Source organism: Sinohyriopsis cumingii, unplaced genomic scaffold, assembly GCF_028554795.1.
Source record: "Sinohyriopsis cumingii isolate HCF-2022 unplaced genomic scaffold, ASM2855479v2 utg001070l, whole genome shotgun sequence".
Classification (NCBI taxonomy): domain Eukaryota; kingdom Metazoa; phylum Mollusca; class Bivalvia; order Unionida; family Unionidae; genus Sinohyriopsis; species Sinohyriopsis cumingii.
In genome coordinates this window covers 546,827-569,104 of record NW_028315957.1, presented here as the reverse complement: position 1 = coordinate 569,104, position 22,278 = coordinate 546,827, and the positions used below count along the sequence as shown (strand labels likewise).

The following is a 22,278-nucleotide window of genomic DNA, read 5'->3' as shown; positions in this document are numbered from 1 at the left end:
CGTGGAAAAGAGGGGGGTACCAAGATTTGTCAGTGCTTAGGGCACCAGTGAGCCTTAATCCGCCCCTGATTATACAAGGCATACAAATACCAAACCTAAAAAAGAATTAAAAAATGCTCTAACATGCATATGATTGCAACATCTTTATAAGAGAGGGGAAATGCTATAAGCGTCGGGTTCCAAAATAAACCACAACAAGCACGAAATCTTAAAAATAGTTAACTGGAGGGGCAACCACCCTGGATTATCGCCCCCCCCCCACACACACACACACACTTACTGAGAGACGCTGTAAAGGCTCTAGGGGTTAACTTTGGTAATAAAAGAAAGAAGCTGTAGAAAATTATGAACATATTATCAATAAAATAAGAGAAAATGTAAAAATCTGGCCATGGCGCCATTACCTATCATGGAGCGGGCCCAAGTGGCCAAGACTTATTTATACTCAAATATTAACTACATAATTAAATCCATAGATATGGATAATACAATTTTAAACAAAACAGACAACGAAATAATAGATTATATATGGAATCATAAAATGCATCATGTAAAAAAAGAGACATTATATAGGGCCAAAAGTAGAGGGGGCTTGGGGTTGCCGAGCCCTCTGCTACTATAATTAACTAACATAATCAATAGATTAAAAAAAAAAATGCACTCAGACCCGGCTACAGCGTGAGAAGCACCGTACATCTACTGGTTCGGCTTCACCTTGAGAAACCGACCAGAGATATACAAAAATAACAAATTAATATAAAAAAATCGAAGTGCCACGCAAACATATGAGAACTAATTTTAAAATATAGAGACAAAACAGATTTATGCAAAATTTAATAAGTAAAAGTCACGCTTGGATTAGGGAGGAGGTAACCAAAAATATAACATGTAGAGTAGAGCAGGACAACTGAGGGGGTAAATTGGACAAAAAATTGGAAAAATTGGGGAAAATAAGATCTGTCAAAACACAAAGTATAATTTTTAAATACCTGCACAACACCTGGCTAACAGGCGAAGAAACACTCAAACATCGTATGCTGAGGATAATGCCGAAATGCCCTTTATGTAAAACAGCGAACTTCACCAAACTACATACGATTGTCCAATGTGATAAAACTAAACATAATAGGATAAAGTTAATAATGAAAATTTGCAAAAAATATAAGTATAACAAAAAAAACATTTTATTCATAGATTTAGACTACGAAAACAAAATCGTTCTAAAATGTATAGACTATATAGTAACTACGATGATATCCTGTGGACAGGTGATAAAGATTTTTAAATAAGATACGTGGTAAAAATAAGAATATTAACCACAACAAGAACTCAATACGTCTTACGACGAATAGATACTTACCGTCAGGTTGATATAACGCAATTGATGTTGGAATTGGGGGAGAGAGGGGGAGGGAGGAATAGGTATTACAGACCGAAGGGTCGCGTAGCGCAATTGCGAGCTGATGCCATACCCATACGCCCTCCTCGCACCCCACAACAGCCATATTTCAAAGAAAATTTCAAATTCTATTTCAAATATTTCAAAGAAACCCATATAACTTTTTTTTTAAAAGAGAAAAGGGAAGAAAGGAGGAAAGAAAAAATAAAAGAATTTTGTAATTTAATTTTTTTTCTTCTTTCTCTGAAAGAAAATTCTAAAGACATATATAGGAAGGGATACAGGGAAAATATAAGGGGGGAGTAAATGGCGATGACATCATGGGGCTAAGTCACAGGGCTCAGTGAAGTGCACAGGCCCATCATGAGTCTTTGAAAACACCCAATGTAGAACATAAACAGACAAAATAAAGACACAAATACATACTGTATAACACTTAGTTTAAAACCCTACTAACTTCTCCCGCACTGCATGGTTGACCACTATAGAATAATGTGGTCTCATAAATACGTTTGGATCTTTCAATAAAGCATAATCAGATAAACTAAATAAAGGAGGCCTAACGCGACCCAGGAAAAACACATAGAGAATGAAGAAGCGTGAACCTTGGATCAAGCGTAACCTACCTATCAACATCTTTAAAGACTATTATGAGGAACGACACATATTATCACTCGAATAATAAAATAGGAAATTATTTTTTTTAAACAAAATCTAAATAGTACACCATTCCATCGTCAAAATTAGAAAACCATAAAACAAATTAAAAGATACAATATAACACCATAAAGGAAGAAATATAACTGGGAAAGATATTTGATCTATACTTGCTGTCTCAAACATAAAGAAAATATAGCATACACACAATATAACACCATTACATATAGCAAACACTGAGACCTAGGCGACATATAGCAAAGGTTACAAAACATTTCAAGGGAAGGAACTTCGAGCAAGGTGAGGGAAACCAGACTCGGACGAACAACCCTTTAGATAACACTATGGAAACATAAATACCCCATCAAAAATTCTAAAAACTAAATTTTTTATATAAAATTTTGTTTTAATAAAACGTAGAACACATCTGAGGGGGAAATACACAAATATAAAATACTTTTCATTTTTTTTTGGAAATGGGGGCATCTGTCCGTTGCCCCCACCCCACTCCCATAAAAGTGTGTGTGTGTGTGTGTGTGTGTGTGTGTGTGTTATTATACCCATTACATTACTTGCAAAATATATATGGTGCTGACATTTTCGGCAAGAGGGAGACCTACCGATATTCTGCATATAATTATTTTAATGTTTTTCAGAGCGAGAGTATTGGGGCCTGATCTGTTCAATATATTTCTCAACTGATACAGCAGGTATAATCAGAGGCGTAGCTGGGGGGCGGGGGGAAGGGGAGTACATATGTCCCCGGGCACCAAGGTACAGGGGCGCCAAAATGAGGCTTACAACGTTACATTATAATAAGTAAACAAGGGTAATATTCAAAAATGTGATTAAACGGGGAGGGGGCTGGGGCGCCAATTTTATAGTTCGTCCCCGGGCGCAAAATATCATAGCTACGCCTCTGGGTATAATAGAGACCCCCCCCCCCCCCCCCGAGTTTGCCACAGAGCGCTCGTGTAATATACGGTTTAATACAAAATACATGATTGTGGGCAGGAATATACAAATTTTGGTCGATATACATGATCGTTGGTATCTATTCAAACGAGGGCCATGAAATACATTAGCAAATTCCTACAGTATTTTAAGGCAGGCGATTACGAATTATTTAAACCACGTTTTTCATCTGTCACAGATTTTATAATCATTTTGAAGTGGCTGCTTTATCTCGAGGAAAACGAGCGGTAAGTGTTATACAAAACAAAATCTTAATAGCAATTTGATCACCTTTGCGTCATTTGACAGTAAGAATAGTAATAAATAGAGGATAATTTCTTTTCCTACGTTAGGCCTAATACCTGGTATGTTTTTTAGTGTGGTACACACACAAAAAACAACCCCAAAACAACACTAACAACATTTTAAAAACCCACAAAAACGAGTGCCGTGCCGAAGCCACGGGCTAAAATGCTTTATTATCATTTTTTTTTATTTATAGCATCAATCACAAATTGAAATATATACAGTATTAGCGTTGGAAAAGAAAGTTTTCTTTTTGTTATATTTTTTTTTCTCACCCTAGCGAAACACTTTCTGCAAATGACCTTAATAAAGAAAAATAATAAATTAACCTAAACCACTTTGAATGTCGACCGTATCTTTTATTTACACGGCATCATGCGCGGAAGAAAATGCCAACTGAACCGGGATTTCAGACAGCAGATGAATTGAAGTTGATTCATTGAACATCATTAGCAATTGTACAATCAAACAGATGCAACAATGAAAAGTGGAACTTTGAAAAATCGAGAATGTTAGATTTGCGAAGGATTTATTCCGAATCATTGTCTGCTAATAGAGAATTCATGTCAGTTGCTGTGTCGGCGATGCCCACACAGCGCGCCGTCCAAATGTGAAGTTGCGTTTTGCTGACAGACATAACACTGTGCCATACTTTATCTGATGGCATGTAAAGAAGCTGCTTAAATTATAGTATTTAAAAGTTTCTTCATTTTGTAAGAGCTCAAGAAATTAATTCTGGTTTGAAAGACAAGATGACGGTAAAATTCAGAAGACGTAGCTGTACAGTACCGTTGGTGTTGGAGACATCATAATAAAGGTAACTGCGTTAACTTCGCTTTTTGTTTGGTAATTTGTTGGATATTATCTTTTGCTGATCTTCTTTGAGCTTGGAGTAAATTTTACATTCTGAACATTTTTATTTGCACTTATCTGCTTAATATGTGTTGCTGGGATATCATATAGAATATGAAGTCAGTATAATGGTACTATATTTTACATATTTGAATGATAAAAGACTGGTAAATGATATAATGATAAACTACAAAATAAATAATTTGCCCATTATCCCAAATATGTTAATTAAAACAAACATTGAATGTAAATTCAGATATAATGAGCAGTTGTAAGAAGTAAGAAATAACATTTTATCCATTGAACCTGTTATGTGTTATCATCATAAGTTTTAAAATAAACACATGGAGACAAGTTTGCTTAAATTCTAAAATTAACACACACACACACACACACATATGGTATTTTAATCTAATACAGAAATGGTGACATTGATATATGCAGACCAATAGTTTTTTTTCTTCTACAGATATAAATTAAAAAGCCTAATTCTGAGAGTTTCACCTACAACATTCATGATGGGAAAGGGCCACTAATTAAGAGCTGACATATGTGGAAGAAAAATACCATCCATGTTGAAAAGGGCTAGAGGTAATGTGAGAAAACATAATTTATCAATCTTATTTAACATTATTGTTGATATTTTATCTCAACTGGTCAAAAGGCTAAGTGGGTTTATGTAATGGTCCAAAGTGTGTTATTTATTTCACATCCCCTTCTGTCTTTCAACAGTAAGAAATTAGCTACTTTGGAGTCCATAGTTCTGATCAATTTGTTTATATAAAACTTGGTTTTGGGCTTAAATCAACATCTTGGATAAATCTAATAATGAGCAAAATCCAAGTATATACATGTGATCATGTATAAGATTAGTTGAGTTTTTTAACCAGCCTAAAAGCCATACTTCCACAATATAGGCTAAAATCATTAAGTTGTCCTTGAAGTTTGATGAGTGTTAACCATTAATAATAATAAGGTGATCTTTCATCTGAGTATGTTACCACTGCATGCAATATTTATACATGTAGTGCAGTTTTTACTAAACTTAGAATACATGCTTATATAAATGAGATCTAGATTGAAGAAGTGAAGATGCATACAAATACATGAGGTTATAACCACTACTGCTGATTCAAGTTTGATCATGCTTGGCCATTGGGCTTATATAGTCAAGTTTCACAATGATGCTTATTATGAGTGTGATAAAGGTATGGTAGTGAAGTGACCTTGCATCTGATTGGTAGAGTTTCTTATGATTTGCACAACAGTGTTTATGATCCAATTTAGATCTGACTTGTTTAATTATTTGCTTGTATGTCTGAGGCTATAAGCAAAATCTATGCATATAATGTGGTGGTTCTACATCTCACTAGCCATTCTTGCTACTGCTCTTAAAACTATTTCTCATTAATTTTATCAGACTTGGTGAATAGATTTATCTCATCAAGATATAGCAAAAGAGCAATTTTGTAAAAAAAATATTCATTCATATTAAACTCAAATTCTGCATCTGATTGGTTGACCTTGCAAATACTATAAGGGCTCTATTTCTGACAAAAAGATTATTTTGATCTAATGTAGCAGAAATGCTTATATGATCAAAACATTGAACATATTTGATGACAAATAAGAAATAGTTTTTCATGCAAATTTGATAAACATTGATAAATCGGTTCACATCATTAAAAGCTTGGAAGAGTTTGATTACATGCGAGACCATCACATATTAATCATTCTTTATTTAGAGAATTATTTTTGTCAGGATTTAGTAAAATATGTAAAATCAATATGGACTGGTTTTGTTATGTACAGCAACACTAGTTGTTTACTGAGTACTGAGGGAATTGAAGTAAGGCAAGGGTACATTGCAGTAGGTAACCTGGTTGACTTGATAACAGGATTTTAACACAAACATTTTTATCAGGAGTCTAGCATACTAACCATTGATTCACTGCAGATCCTGCCCCCATTAGTTACCTTTTAATACATAAAGCATTTGGGTTTTTTATGTCACAAATTGCATAGTGATTAAAATTAACATCATAGGTCTCACTGGATAGTTTCGTATTTTGACATCCCTCTAATTTTTAAGGTAGAAGGCATGAACCTAATTATCACAAGCCTAGCATTTATAAATTTACACATAAGCTAAATCTATAATGTGGTTCAGATTTACTTTGAGTTAGGCATGGAAATAGGTTGGCTTGTTGGTGACTGCCTGTCACAGTTAGATGAGCATTGGAGATCATATGCGTAACTTAGTCTGCAAATGAGCTGCCGACTTTTATTTGTGTCTGCTACAGAGGTAAATATAAAAAAATCTTGATGGTAGAGGGGTGATGAAAAGTATGCTAATTTGTTATAGTACTAGTGAACTTTATTCATGCATAAGGCACATACTGATTCTTTTAGTTGCCTTGTCACAGAAAAATATTGAAAATAGCTATTTCTAGTAAAAAATGAATGTAAAATGTACCTGCATCCTTTGACCCTACCAGAACCAAACTAAAAGCTCAAATTTGTGCAGCTGCTTTTGCTCATCACAAACATAATTGGGAGTATAACTGCTAACCCTACCCTCTAGCACACATTTAAGATCTTTAGAGTTTTTAAATACAGCCTTCTAATTATACAAGTTTCATTACATTGGTCAATAATTAGTCACATGTGATGACACTTGTAACTAATCAAACCACAGCAACTGAGAGCAGACTAAGCACTGATATTTATATGGTACAGTGGCAATATACAGTCTGTCTGCCACAACACATGAAACAAACTGGACAAATCTGAAAGCCTTGAATTTGACTTTATTTATCTGTATGGTAGAACAGAACCAGAGTTGAAAAGCGTTTAATGAAAGACCTTGATATCAAACCTAATAATAACTGCAGGAGTTATATTATGGATAATTAACCATTCTCTCAGTTTCAAACTGGGCATTCTATCCCATGGGGTTCTAAATGTAAACCAAGTGTAACTGATATCCTAATGAACTGTAAAGACCATAGCAGCACAACAGCAGGGGACCAGATATGTCCAGATCCAGAAATCATAGACCAGTTTCAAACTGATGATGAACCACATAAAAATTACACATCTGCTAGAACTTATGTTATGAAGATAACTTAAATTGCATTATTACTAATCCTCCTCCTCACATTCATCATAATTGAGATGCATCATATGTTTTATTGTAAAATAGTTTATGCAACATAATTCAGTGAAGACCTTTGCTGCCAATTTACCAGTGAACCATTTGTTTCAATGAACATATTTTATGTCGTAACAAGGAGCATCATTTAAACATTATGATACACTTATCATACCTGTATATGAAATCTTAATACTAACACTTATACTTGCAGTACTACTACTAATAAAAACACCTGCATTGATAATTTGATTATGTTCAATTGGACTTGTATCTAAATGATCACCAGCTGTATGAAAAGACATATTTTAATATATAGATATTGGATGGAATACTAATTACCACAATTGAATAGTCATATGATAAATGATATATTATTTTAAACAATTTATATTTGCAGTGAAACATACTTTTACATTATTTTCACTTAAATTTCATTTATAGAGCAGTATACTCTGCATTCATTAAATTACTGAAATGGTTAATAATACAACAACAAATACTGCAACTTCCAGAATCACAAAAATCAAAAGATATAAACAAAAACTTCCCTACATGTATCAACAGTTGTCACTTAATAGACAGAACTATGAAGATTTAGAATAGGATGTTAACAAATTAGGTATTCAAGTTAAAAAGAAAAAAATACCAAGTAAGCTTACTACCAAAAAATCAAACAATAACAGTGAATTTTAGTACATTCCCAGGAAACAGAATATATGATTTTTCTTAACTTGATCTGATACATCTTAAATCTATAGAAAATGATTCATATTGTATGACTAAAATATTATGTAAACAAAAATTCCATCACTTTTTTCAGATGCAACATGCATACCCCAACCCATCCTTCTTGATCATAAAGTATACCAGCATTCCACTATAAGATGGGGAGCTGTAGTGGCTCAGTGGTTAGCTTTCTGGACCTGTGAAATAAGGTAGGTTCAAATTCTACCATCAGACCAACCTGGGTTAACTACCATGGTGTGTCCTTGGGCAAGGCACTATACTTAAAGTGCCTTGGCACTAAATAACTTACTTGTGTTGGTTTACCATAAAAGGTCAAACCAAACACAAAAAAACAACAACTTTAAAATATGAGTTTTGTCAATACTAAGTAAATGAAAATCATACTGAAGAAATGTTTTTCTTAATACAGTTTAATGGATCTAAAAAATCTCTTTCTTCTGCAGGAGTTTAAAATGTTAAATTAAAAAGGTCATGGTACACATTGCTTTGTTCGTACACATCAGGCTCCGTAACCATATCCAACTAAAAATTTTAGTAGAGTCTGAATAAAACATATTTTAATCTGGATGATAATATTCTTTCTCCATTCATATATTACACCACCAAGATTGATCCAAATAAGATTACATTTTACTATAACACTGAGGATGAGTATGCCTCTTAACAACTGACAAATGTGGAGAGAATGGAGTTAAACTGAACTTTGATTTCTTTTCAACCATAGCACAAGATGATCATTTATTATGAAAAAACCTGAATAAAGTTGGAGTTCATAACCATGACAGTCTTGATACAATATAAATATATTATTGTTGTCTTGAGGTATAGTTCTGTATATTACAATCTCACACAAGATCAGGGTATATTTTAGTACCATACAGTTAAATCGTGATTGTATTAATACCTATTCTGGTGAATGAACATTAAATAAGATTTACTATTTTGGAACCAGTTGCAATAAAGTTTACTAAACAAGAGAAAATATGACTTTACTAGAATATCTAAAATGTAAAATCTGCAAGCAGAATACTTGCTTGACTTTACACTTCAACTATATCATAATATTTATTTGAAATGAATTTATACAAATGGCATTAAATTGGGTTTCAGGCTGGTAATGACAATGGTAGTAGTGAATAGGGACGGTCTAGGGACTAGGGAACTTCCATGTTAAAAAGGGTATATCCACTCTGGGGACTGTGTAATTTAACATGGGAGAAAAAAAAATATCCATTCTAGGGACAAGGGGAATTTAACATGGGAGAAAGAAAAAAAACTATTCACTCTAGGGACAAGGGAAATTGAACATGGGGAATAAATCGTGGGACTGTCTTGGGACTAGGGGAAATGGAACAGGGTCGGGACCCTATTTTAATAAGGTCCCGACCTGATGGGTCTATGAAAATGGAACAGGCGAAAATTGAAACAGGGAGGGGTCTCTATGTTTTTATTATTTTTTTTTACAAAAAAATAAAAAAGGGGTAGGCAATTGAAAGTCAAGATCTTTTCGAGAGATAGGAATGGCCCTGAAAAGGGCCTTTGGTTTTATGTTAATATACCCTTAACATAAAGGGCATCTGTGACATCTTCTTGACCTTAGGCTGCGCCTGACTGCAGGACCATAGATTAAGACTCTTTTGAGGCATCCTTGATGCTCCACATAAGATTCTTCGCATCCACAGGCTGGTGTCTGTCCTGTGGATAACTGTCCAGTTGGATCGGACATACATTGATATGTCCGTCCGGAACATCATCGAAGACACAAGCGTTGAAGATTGTACGTCGGTCCACATGTTGGGGTGCTGAGTAACAGGTGAAGGAATGCAGTGAACTGTACTTATTTATAGGGGGAGGAAGGATTGAAACGGATTGAGTTTGTTGACCAATCCAAACACGCGTTACAAAATTCAGTCAGCCCACGTCCAATCCGAAGAGAGCAGTCTGTGACGTCACAATAGTCTATATAGATTCGCTAGCGCCTGTGCGCAGTCAATCTAAGCGACAGTTTTTCAACATGACGGAAACTCAGAAAACGATCAGTTGGGGTGCACTGATGGTGGAGACTACCCAAGGGAACCCAGACTTACTTTCAGAAGAGGTGAATTGGGATTTTGTGGATTTTTTTACCTTGCAAGAATTTATTCCTGAACCTTCGTCACCTTCTCCTTCATTACCGCACATGGAAAATTTTAGACAGAGACAGAAAGAAGAATTGGAGAAATTTATACAACAGCAAAAGGAAGCGGAACAAGCTTTTCTCCTACAGCAACAGCAGCAAGAAGAAGAGGTAAGAAAAAAACAAGAAGAAGAAGAAGCAGCAGCAAAGAAACAAGGGTGTCAAAATCAAACGGTCACGGTACTGTTAGACATTTTAGCGGAGTTAAGAAGTCTGAAACAAATGTATCAGACTTCTTTATTACGGCCGAAGAGAATACGACCTTCCCAAGCTAAACACTCCAACCCTGTGACTACGCCTACTGCACCACCCTTAGTGATTTCAACGAACTCATCATCAACAGTACGCAGTCCAGAAGTAGGCCTTGGCCATGGCAAAGGCTTAAGACAGTTAAAGTTGATTGTTTAAACTCACCCCTTACACCAAAAAAGGCCCTTTTCAGGGCCATCCACGTCTCTCGAAAAGAGATAGACTTTCAATTGCCAATAACTGAAAAAAACCATTTTACCCAATAGTACCTGTCTGTGTATGAGTGTGCGTGAGTGTAGGTTCTTATTTTAAAATCAAAACCCAAAGACACTTACCTTTTATAATTAATTTATTCTTTTATAAATATTTACAATTCACAATTCAAAACAGAGCACTTTAAAAAGTTCATAGACTTATTCTGTCTCATTGTTCACTCTCTGTTTTTTTAATTTCTTCACCGTCATAGTCTTTTCCTCCTCTTCCTCCTCACTTTCTTCCCTTCTTTTCTTCTCCTGTTTCTTTTTCTTCACCTGTCTGTTTTCTTCCTCTTCTTCTTCCTCTTCCTCTGAAGAATCCCTCTCTTCTTCTGACTCCTCTTGTTCCTTTTTTGGGCAGTCTGGTGACCAATGTCCTTTTTCTTGACAATAATAACAGGTATCTTGACTTTTGTCTCTTCTAACACCTTTTTTTTCTTTTTTGACGGTCTGGACACTCTGAAGACCAATGCCCTTTCTTCTGACAGATATAGCAAGTATCTTGACTTTTATCTTGAAAGGAAGGAGAGTAGTCCCTCGGCTGGTCTGAAGAGAATTTTCTAATGACCCCTCGCAAAGCTCTGATGAAACGTTCGATCTTGGTAGTCTCGTCCATCGTTGTGCTCAGTTTGAGAGTGAAATGAATAGTGAAAGGACAAGACACATACCCTTTATATACGCTGGTCTGCTATGACTATAAATTAGTCCATGGTGTTTAAACTTTAGTCATTTGACTTTTTGCTATCGAGATGAAATGATCCAATTCATTTGAGAAGAAAGAAGAAGAAAGTAAGAGGCAGAAACGTGATCTATCGCCTTGTACCAGGGCTGAAGTCTTGGCACAAATTCATGCCAGTGATTTTGAAGAGGACATGAGTGAACCAGAATCCAAACCCTCTAAACAAAGTTTACCACCCTTAGTCAACCCTGAAAAGTACTATGACATTCGAGAGACGGAAAAGCGTCCCTCTAGAAAATTTAGAACTACGGCTTACAAATACACAGTGAAGTTTAAAGATTTCAAGTCTGAAGTACTGTTAGAGAAAGCAGAAGGGTTCATCACCGACATGTGGGATTCTTTGCTCACCACACTCAAGCGACAATGTCAACCCAAAGAAGATGATCGCTTGAGACTTTCCATACAACATGACGGCTTGAAATCCCCTGTTTGGATCGAGTTTAGCAGCCCTGCAGAATTGACCACTTCCAAAGTCATGGATAAGATTCAACACGTGCAACAATCTAATGACCAGTTTGACATCACCGATGGAAAAGCCACACTGGACATGACCCACGTCTCTCCTCCTCAAGGGACCGGACAGTACAGAAAGACCTTATTGGTCAACAACCTTTGCATTACCAAAACAAGTCTTGTCCAAATTAACAATTTTCAAGACCACATGTGTTTAGCCCGAGCCATCGTGGTGGGATGAAACTATGCCGACAAGAACGACACGGTAGAATGGAAAAGAGCCTGGGAGAACATTCGAAAATCGAACCGAGCCAAACAACGAAATGAAGCAGAACTTCTGTTACAACAAGCATGCCTGTCCAAAGACACATCCTGTGGCATTCCTGAGATGCAAAAATTGCAAGATGCCCTAGCTCCACGATACACCTTGAAAGTGCACCCTCAAGAAGTGCGCGGGTCTCTGTTGTTTCGAGGGAAAGACTTTAAGGATGGAAAATACATTCACCTCTATCATCACGATGACCATTTCGATACCATTACCACTATCACTGGATTCCTGGGATACAAATATTACTGTGAGAAATGTGACTTATGATGGTTATAATAATCGAGAGCAACACAAACATTGTGGATCGAAATGCTCAGGATGTTTGGCCTCTCAACCCTGTCTGAGCGAAGGGCAAGAACCAGTGCATTGTCCTGCTTGTCTGCGCACATTTGTCAGCCCTGCCTGTTACCAACAACATCTGAAGATGCAAGGTTCACAGAAGAAATGTGCTTGTCAACTCCTGAGATTGTGCCCAATGTGTGGACAAGGTCTATGTATCAACAGTACCAAGGCACACGTATGTTTAGGAAAGAAAAAATGTCACATTTGTCACTGCATCGTGGACTTGGAACACCAATGCTACATGCAAAAATACCAATCCCAACCAGAGAAAGAGGACGGTCACAAGAAGAAGAAAGGCAATTTCATCTTTTTCGATTTCGAATGCATGCAAGAGACCGGTATTCACATTCCTAATTTCTGCGTGGCTCATCGAGCGTGCGAGAAGTGATTCAAGAACCTATCTTGAGTTATTGCCCTCGCTGCAGTAAGATTCCTGGAGGGCGTGAAAAAATCTTTCAAGGACCGAACACACTAACCGATTTCACACAATGGGTCTTAGACCCCATCGACAAGACGTGGAGCCAAGAGGACATCGAACATTATTATGGAGAATGTCATCACCATGTCACGGTGATGGCTCACAATTTCTCCGAATACGATGGACAGTTTCTTTTGAGATGTTATACGGAACGTGGCATCGAGCGTACTATAATCACTTGAACGGAGCCAAAATCATTTTCATGCAAGTGGGACAAGTACAGTTTAAAGATTCGATGAGCTACTTAGCCATGCCTTTGAGTCGAATGCCTACAATGTTTGGAATGACAGAAATGGCTAAAGGGTACTTTCCACACTTCTTCAATACAGAAGCCAATCAACACGCCGTTCTACCCCATTTGCCTCAGGCTCACTATTACGACCCTGACAACATGCGTACCGAACGAGAAACTTTCTACGCTTGGTACCAGGCTCACGACTCCGACCCTTTCGACTTTCAGGAAGAAATGCTAAAGTATCGTCGTTCCGACGTGGACATTTTACGGCGATGCTGTGGAAAATTTCGAGAGCTGTTCATGGAACACGGAGGGGTTGATCATTTAAAAGAGGCTTGCACCATTGCCAAAGCGTGTTCCTTAGTCTACCGACAACGATTCATGCTTGAAAACACTGTGGCTGTCATCAGTCCTCAAACGATCAACTATGTCAAACGTCAATACTCGGTCAAAGCCCCATGCTGGTTGCATTACTTGTGCGACAAGGAAGACAAATGGATTCAGCATGCCCGCAACGGACAGGGCGAAAAGATCATCGGAATGCATTCGGTCGATGGCTGGGACTTAGAAAACCCCAAGATCATGTACGAGTTTAATGGTTGCTTATTTCACGGATGTCCCGTCTGTTACCCTGACCGCGGCACTAAAAATCAGTTCTTACAACGAACCATGGAAGACTTGTACCAGGCCATTTGTCAGCGACGCCTAAAGTTAGAACAGGAAGGATACCAAGTGGTGGAAATGTGGGAACACAAATACAATCACCGTTTGAACACCGATCCCAAGTTTAAACACCTCATGGAAAGTTACCAGTTCATGGACCCCCTGAACCCAAGTGATAGTTTGTACGGAGGAAGGACCAATGCCACCTGTTTGCTGTACCAAGCTGACAAAGAGAAAGGAGAAGAAATCAAATACTTGGACGTGTGTTCACTGTATCCCTACGTGTGCAAATAGTGTTGCTTTCCTGCAGGGCACCCACAATTGTTCACCGAACACATCGACCTAAAAGACATTCGACAATACGAAGGCTTGATCAAGTGCAAAGTTTTGCCTCCCACGAACCTATACCATCCCGTCTTGTCTCGCCATTGCCAAGGCAAACTTATGTTTCCTTTGTGCCGTACTTGTGCTGAAACGTGCAACCAAGATCAACCTTGTCATCACACCCAGGAAGAACGGGCCTTGACGGGGACATGGGTCAGCGTAGAATTGTTCAAAGCTCTGAACATGGGATACCAACTGTTAGAAGTGTACGAAATTTGCCACTTTCCCAAGACACAATAATTCCACAAGGGTGACCCCACGCAGAAAGGCATTTTCGCAGACTACGTGGATGCCTTTTTGAAATTGAGCAAGAAGCCAGTGGCTATCTGTCCTGGTGTCACACTCCCGAAGACCAAAAGACATTCAGAGAGAAATTCTGGGCACAAGAAGGCATTACTTTAGATCACATTGAGAAAAACGAAGGCAGGCGATCGTTTGCCAAAGTGATGTTAAATTGCTTGTGGGGTAAAATGGCACAATGACCGTGTTTACCCAAGACGGAGTATTTGACCTTCCCGCTACTTTCAGATGATTCACGACAAAGCCAAATTCATGAAACACGTGGACGTCGTTCGTGAGGATTTGATCTTGGTGAATTACGAAGAAGATCTGAACTTTGTAGAAGATGACCCCTTTGGAAATGTCATCATTGCAGCTTACATGACAGCTCATGTTCGCTTAAAATTGTACGAAGCTTTAGAACTGTTAGGGGAACGTGTCTTGTACTTTGACATGGACAGTTGCATTTATATCGATCACCCGAGTCAACAGCACCCTGACATCGAAGGAGACCGTTTAGGAGCCTGGACAGACGAGCACCCCGATGACAAGATTCTAAGTTTCGTCAGTGGCGGTCCCAAACATTACGGCTACGAATACTGGGACAAACAAGGAGAAGTACACACGAAGTGTAAAGTGAAAGGACTTACTCTGAATTATCGTACCAGTCGAGTGGTCAACTTTGGCGTATTGAAAGAAGCCTTGCAGTCTAGAGAAAGTGACCACCTATCAACCCAACAAGATTGTACGTTTACCCACACACCACATCGTCAGTCGACCCTTGGAAAAAGTCTATCAAATCGTGTAGCAGAAGCGAGTGCGGCTTCCCACCCACTTTACTTTGCCGTATGGACATGTCGGTATAAAACATTGGTTGTAAGAGGATAGCCACCCACCAGAAGGATGACTTCGCCACAGCAAGAATCAAGTGAGAAATCCAGTGAGAACTCCAAGTTCAAACCCTACCATTTTCCAGTCTTCTTACCTGACTATTGTGATTGTGCCCGTCGATTGGACACGTTTCAAAAATGGCCTACGGATAGGGAAGGATTACCTTCTTCGTATGTTTTAGCTAGAACAGGATTTGTCTACTTCGGACCTGAGTCAGGATTGGGATACGAAGTACAGTGTTTCGCTTGCGGACTGAAGTTACGAATGGATCTATGTATCTACAAAGATTCAGTTATTCTGGAACATACTCGATGGTCTCCGCACTGCCCTTACCTTTCAATGGCCTTTCCACCCATTAAACTACGGTACAATTATGACGGTACCTTAGAGACGGTACCTTCCAAAACTAGACGTAAACACATTGCATCCTATTTCATTGTTGTTTCTTTTCCACATGATAGCTTATTTTTTATAAAATGTTAAACTTTACTAATCTTTTTTTCAAGATCACTTTAGTTTGCAAAAATATATCTTGTCATTTATTAGCATTCTACATTGAATTTTGTAAACTAGCTATAAACCTGACCTAATTACTCAACTTAACTGCTGACAGAAACAGTCTACAGTAAATGTATTTCATTTCTATAGCTCGATGGATAAACATTACATCTTTTAAAGCTGTGCACAGAATAGGCCAACATATCACGAGTCAGGAAAACATGGGGGTGGTATCCCCTGTGTCCAAAATTAATATCATTTTGAATAGAATATTCTAGTGACAATTGCCTCTTTTCAAATGGTAAGCATTGCTTTTTTTATTTTCGTCAATCTGTCAAATTCGGTATGCATTTTGCTTTAATATTTGAGATGGAAACCTTAGGTGCATAGAAATGTCAGACAGCATTGTACATCATGGATGGTGTCCAACATACTTTTATGATCATAAAACAAAATCCCATTTTTTAGTTATGGCCACTGATTTAAAAAATATTCATCCAAACTAAATATAATAATAATAATAATGAGGACTTTGTATAGCGCCTAATCTTTAGAAGCTCTAAGCGCTTTGCAACATTAGACAACATAAAAACATACACAATGATATGATTACAAAAACAAACACCATGAAATTAGAAAACATAAAAGACATGCTGAGAATATTTAAGGTAGTTAACATTATTAAGCCATTAAGTTTGTTTTTGTAGTCATAATAAGTAGTTTTGAGAGCACTCTTGAATGGGATCACTGCGTCTTTGTGTCTAAGTTCAGTGGGCAATTCATTCCATGTTGCTGGGCCCTGGTATGCAAAATAATGCTGTCCATGTGACTTTGTTTTCATAGTGAGAATAATGAGTATATGATTGTCGGAAGAGGAGTGTAAGTATCTTGCTTGTGTGTACACATAGGTGAGGTCGGATAGGTATGTTGGACTAGAGTCTGTCAGTGAAATGTAGCACAGAGAACTAATGTTGTGTTTGATTCTGGATCGAATGGATAGCCAGTGTTGGGTACAGAGCAGCGGGGAGGTGTGCTCTGATTGTGGTACTCTAAGTATGATCCAAGCAGCTATGTTTTGAACTTTTTGAAGTCTCTGCAGTAGATATTAAGATGAACCAGACATAATTGAGTTACCATAGTCCAGTCTTGAAAGTAGTAATGAACACACAAGTGTTTTAGTGGCATCAACTGAAAGATATCTGAGAATGGAGCTGATGCGTCTCAGCTCAAGATATGCAGCCTTGCATATGTTCATGACATGTTGGTGCAATGTGAGAGTACTGTCCAGAGTAACACCTAGGTTTTGTACTGATTGTGTGAATATAATGTTGGTGTTGCTGATATTTATTGTGTGAGGTAAAGGATGTGAATGAGAAAGTCTTTGTGTTGTAATCAGAATGGCCTCAGTTTTATCATCATTCATCTGCAGCTTGTTACAAGTCATCCATGATTTCACATCAGAAATGCACATCTCTACACCTTGGATGGTAGCATCAACTTCAGTTGGGTGGCTAGATTTGTATACTTGGGTGTCATCAGTGTACAATTGGTGAGACACTGGATGATGATCTATGACACTTGAGAGCAGCTGAGTGTATAGAGTGTAGAGAACAGGTCCAAGAACAGACCCCTGTGCAACACCACAACATAGATCAACTGGGCTGGAGTGTAATCTATTTGCAGACACAATTTGTGTCCTGTGGCAAGGGCGATATGCAGATTGTACATTGCTAAAAAGACTGTTTGAATTCAGACAAGACGCAAGCTGGGATTGAACAACCTTTTGTAAGATTTTTTATATGAATTGGAGATTAGAAACCGGGCAGTAGTTCTTTAAATCCTTATGGTGTAGTGTTAGTTTCTTCAGCAGAGGTTTTACAATGGGAGTTTTGAAAAATGATGGAAATTATGCTGATGAGAGAGAGGTATTAATAACATCAGTTAGTGAAGGCAATACTGGATCTAAGCACTCAAGCAGCAGTAATGTTGGAATTGGATCAAGTTCACATGACTTTGGTGCACTCTAGGATGATTACTTAAAAATGCATTTATTGGTGGTGAGAGACTAAATACATGACTTGATACTTGTGTTTAGCATTAATTGGAAAGCTGAAGATTAGTAATCTTTTGACATACATATCTTAATTGTACCATTTAATTTACAAAATTCAATGTAATTTGCATTGGTAAAATGTGTAGCACAAGAAAAGTCATTATGAATCAGAGATAAATCATATCTTTGTTTTGTCTGGAGCTTGACTAATTTATTGCACATTTCTGTACACTATTTTGTCTTTAATCCAGGATTATTCACTGCATTCGGATGCATTTCATGGTGAAAATTCACCAGCTGGATTTAAAAGTGGTGAATATTGCTAGCGATTGTTCTGCAAACCCTGTATGTCACAAGGAGTCAGTGTATTCAAGGACTCATACAGTATTTACAAGTTCTCATTGACATTTCAGATGAAAATGAAGAACTGAAAAAAGATGAAAATCTCAAGTGGAAACCTTTCTGGTCAGCCATCTCATCCAAAACCTCCTGAAATGGAGAGTATTTTGCAGACTCCAAGATTTCCTCTTATCCTGCTGGTATTTTCTATTTAGTTTATCTGGTCTCTTTTTATTTTTTATGAATTGCTTTTATACCATGCCACAATTGGAAATTCTTTATCAAAAGTATGTATAAATTTCATTATTTTTCTGTCTGTTTAATAAGATGTGTTTAAGAGTACTTACTTACTCATGATGCAGTATATATGAGATTAGATGTTTTGTTAAAAAAGAATGCATTTTGTGATATATTGTATCACTGCTTTATATACAGTGGTCATTGCAACCAGTATGCATTTTGTTTACATGCCAAAAAATCCAGTCTGATTTGTTTGTTTCTTTTTTACTGAAATTAAGGAGTAGTGATAATCTTTATACTCTTAGCTGCATCCAGAAGGACAACACCATCACCATCCCCATCCACTCTGGAGTGGAGAATATAAAGATTTCTCTCTGCCAGTTCCTCTGCAAGTAGTAAGTATTGAGGATGGAAAAAAAAATGTACATTATAGAATAATGAAACAAATACTACAGGTGTTGACTTTTATATAATCTCTTATTTCATTTACAGCTCTCTAAATACGAGTAGGTCAATTATACACTGTATTTATGAATTTAATTCTCATCTAAGGTAGTAGAACTGTTTTATGTTTGACAAAATGTTGGGTAATTTGTGGCCATACACTAAAAACACATTTTGTAGCATTTAAAAATGCTTATGTTCACTGCACGTAAAACTCATTGGTTTGTTGTCACTTCAGTTGATAATAGTCTTGTCATCTTGTAGACATTTTGAATGTTAGTGTTCAATGCTAAGGTCATATACATTGATTCAACATCAAAATTTGTTTGCAAAATGGAAGATTATGACATGAAAGCACAAGCTCTTGTAGCTTAGATACTGTTATTTCAGAACATTGTGAGATGTTAATTAATTAAATTATAGGTCATAAAACATACTGTTCAACACTTATTTGTGCAAATAAACAATGAATTGTTTTTCATTGATGTGTCGACTGTTCATCATTCCATTGGTTTTTTTATTTTTCTTTCTGATGTATACCATTGTCTTGTGTAAGTCAGACGCCTAAACCATCTACATTGAATGCAGACTTTACAGACACCAGCAGTGAAACAACATATCCAAGGAATAAAAAAATAAAGGATTATAGGGAAAAGTTTTCATATAAACTGTACAAAAACCATGTATTTCATTCCATAAATATATTTCATTGTTAAACCCATGTTCACTGTACAGATCTTTTTAAGGAGTTTATAATAATGATCTTGATCTTTCAAAACTAATTTCATCACAAATCTGTTACAGATTTCCAGTTCAATGTACTTATGAAACTGGACACAAATATTGAGAATTTGTTGGAGCAGCTAGCCCTCCAAGTTCATACACAAGGCCCAGACACAGAATATAGAGAAGAAATTCTTGTAATGCCATGTGATTCAGTGGAGGAACTAGAGGGCCTTTGCCAGAGGTTGGAGGAGAATCCCAAACTCTCCAAGAAGATGGTAAATTGGGGCTTTATTTTCTATTTAAAAAAACTGTTATAACCTTTATTTGCTGTTGTGAACCTCAATATGCATTATGCAAGTTCTGCAGTGCCTGTATAATTATTTTTGGGGGTGGGGTGAACATGTAGTGGTCGGCTGTTTTGTCTTACGGATGTAGGCCAAAACATGTTTAGAGATGAACATGTAACAGGTATTTTACTACATATACACTATTACATATTATGTGGCTACTTTAATTCAATCCTTGAGTGAATGTCATTTATGAAGTTAATAGATTCACGGTGGTTAATTTGGTTTATAATTGCTATTAGTACATTGTGTTGCATAGTTAATGTTATCAAATTTTTTTCAAGTTAGAGAAATTAAATTTGCTTGCAAAACCATGGCAAAAAATAACTATATACAAGCATATTTTGTCACATCGATCATGAAATACTACTACTAATAATAATATCAAAATCAAAAAATAGTAATATTATTATTATTATTATTTTCAGATATGCTACTTGAGCTCCCTTGGCAGGTTTACAATTGGGGATAGTGTCTGCAGGATGATGAAAAAGCTTAAAACAAAAAGACTGGCCAGAGTATAGTCCAAAGGGATGTAAAGGGAAAAAAGCATTTCAAGAGCTTGTGATATGTCAGGTTTTGATAAGTAAGTATGGCTTGATTTAAATTGTGTTTTTCATGTGACTTGCCAGAGATTTTTAAATGAATTGATAAAGTAACTTGAGACCACATTTCAAAGTACATGTTTTAAAAATATTCCATTGATTATTGCTGGCATTTAGAAAAATGCAATGCATCCTTTGTTGTGAAACTTATTTTAAAACATTGTATTACTCTTGCAGAAACCTGCTTGAAAACTAATGGCAAAGCAAAGGCAAATGGAATGGAAGAGACCATATCAGAGACCCTCAAATATGCACCCAACCAACGCAGAATGATAAAAAACAAGGTAATCCAAATGACTCTTATTTCATCAATATTGGATTCAGTTTCGTCCTTTAAAGCATAGTATTTGCAAAGCGGATGCATTTCTAAACTGATAACAAAATCAGCTTATCCTATTGCCCAGGACTATCAGAGCTAGAGTCCAGCTAACTACAATATGCATATATCTTGTCTGATCAGACAAGTGCCTCCATTTGGAATTTTTATTCACATGAAATATTTGGATGAAATAAATTCATCTTTGTTCAAATTGGTTGCACCATCCACTTGCCAGAATTGACAAGTAAGTGCAAAGTTATCTTGTATCATGGCTTAACGATAGTAAAGGAAGCACAAGTGCAGTGAAGAAAATTTCATACATTTTTATAATGCTGATTAACATGACTTCTGCATATGTAACTAGTGCTGAGATGATATGACTTTATTTAAGCATTACAATTTTGTTTTAATTTGCAGGTGCCTGAGCAGAAGAAGTAATAGATAAACTTTACAGTGGAGTTGGAGACTGATTCTGATTCATAATCTTAATTAAATCTAGAAAATAAACATTAAAGTCATATTAAAATATCTGTTGTATTGTTTCCTTCTTTCATTTTTCTCTTAAAAACAAATGTCTGAACCTTTAGTCTGTAAATTCAGTGGATTCCTTATCAGCCCATCTACTTTTACTTTACACCATGCTACTTTAAAAAAAAAATGAATTATCCCCATTGGGGTAGGTCCCCCCAACCCCCCACACTACTTTGTCAACTTACCAGCCACATTTAAATCTAATGGAAGGCCCTGCTGTAAAGCCTGTTAGTAAAACTACCCAACAAGAGGATTTCATACATTTGCAACTCCTAGATGGATGGTAATGTTTTCATTTTTGTAATGTAGATTTGGACATTCTTGCCACCAGTATGGAATATGTGTTTCAGAAACACAAGCAGCTTTCATCAGATTTGCATATAGGTTTTATATGTTGTGAGCATGTTGTAGGAAGTTTTTTTAAATAACATCATATGAGATGATGCCAGTGGAAATGGCAGAAAAGTGTCTGTATTGTTCACCAACTACACCTTGTTCTTACAAAATGTGGCTGTTACACATTCCCATGATGATGTCACTGACAGCCATCAGTGAGGAATGCCCCAACAAGCATAATACAAATTGCTTCCATTGTAATTGTTACAATTCCATTCTGACCACTCCGGTGTCCTA

General features: G+C 36.7%; 1 long non-coding RNA gene across 3 annotated transcripts; it reads left to right on the top strand.

Annotated features, from left to right (window-relative positions):
* Window positions 1–3,689: 3,689 nt before the first annotated feature.
* On the top strand, window positions 3,690–21,644 carry LOC149772873 (uncharacterized). Of its 3 annotated transcripts, XR_016417547.1 has the most exons (9): window positions 3,690–4,133; window positions 4,638–4,759; window positions 8,146–8,260; window positions 18,508–18,633; window positions 18,979–19,068; window positions 19,922–20,118; window positions 20,619–20,776; window positions 20,973–21,079; window positions 21,532–21,644. It is a non-coding gene; the product is annotated as an uncharacterized LOC149772873 (long non-coding RNA). The 3 variants fall into 3 exon arrangements; XR_016417548.1 differs by lacking the exons at window positions 3,690–4,133; window positions 4,638–4,759 and having other exon boundaries at window positions 7,675–8,260; window positions 18,979–20,118; XR_016417549.1 differs by lacking the exons at window positions 18,508–18,633; window positions 18,979–19,068; window positions 19,922–20,118; window positions 20,619–20,776.
* The last annotated feature ends 634 nt before the right edge of the window (window positions 21,645–22,278 follow it).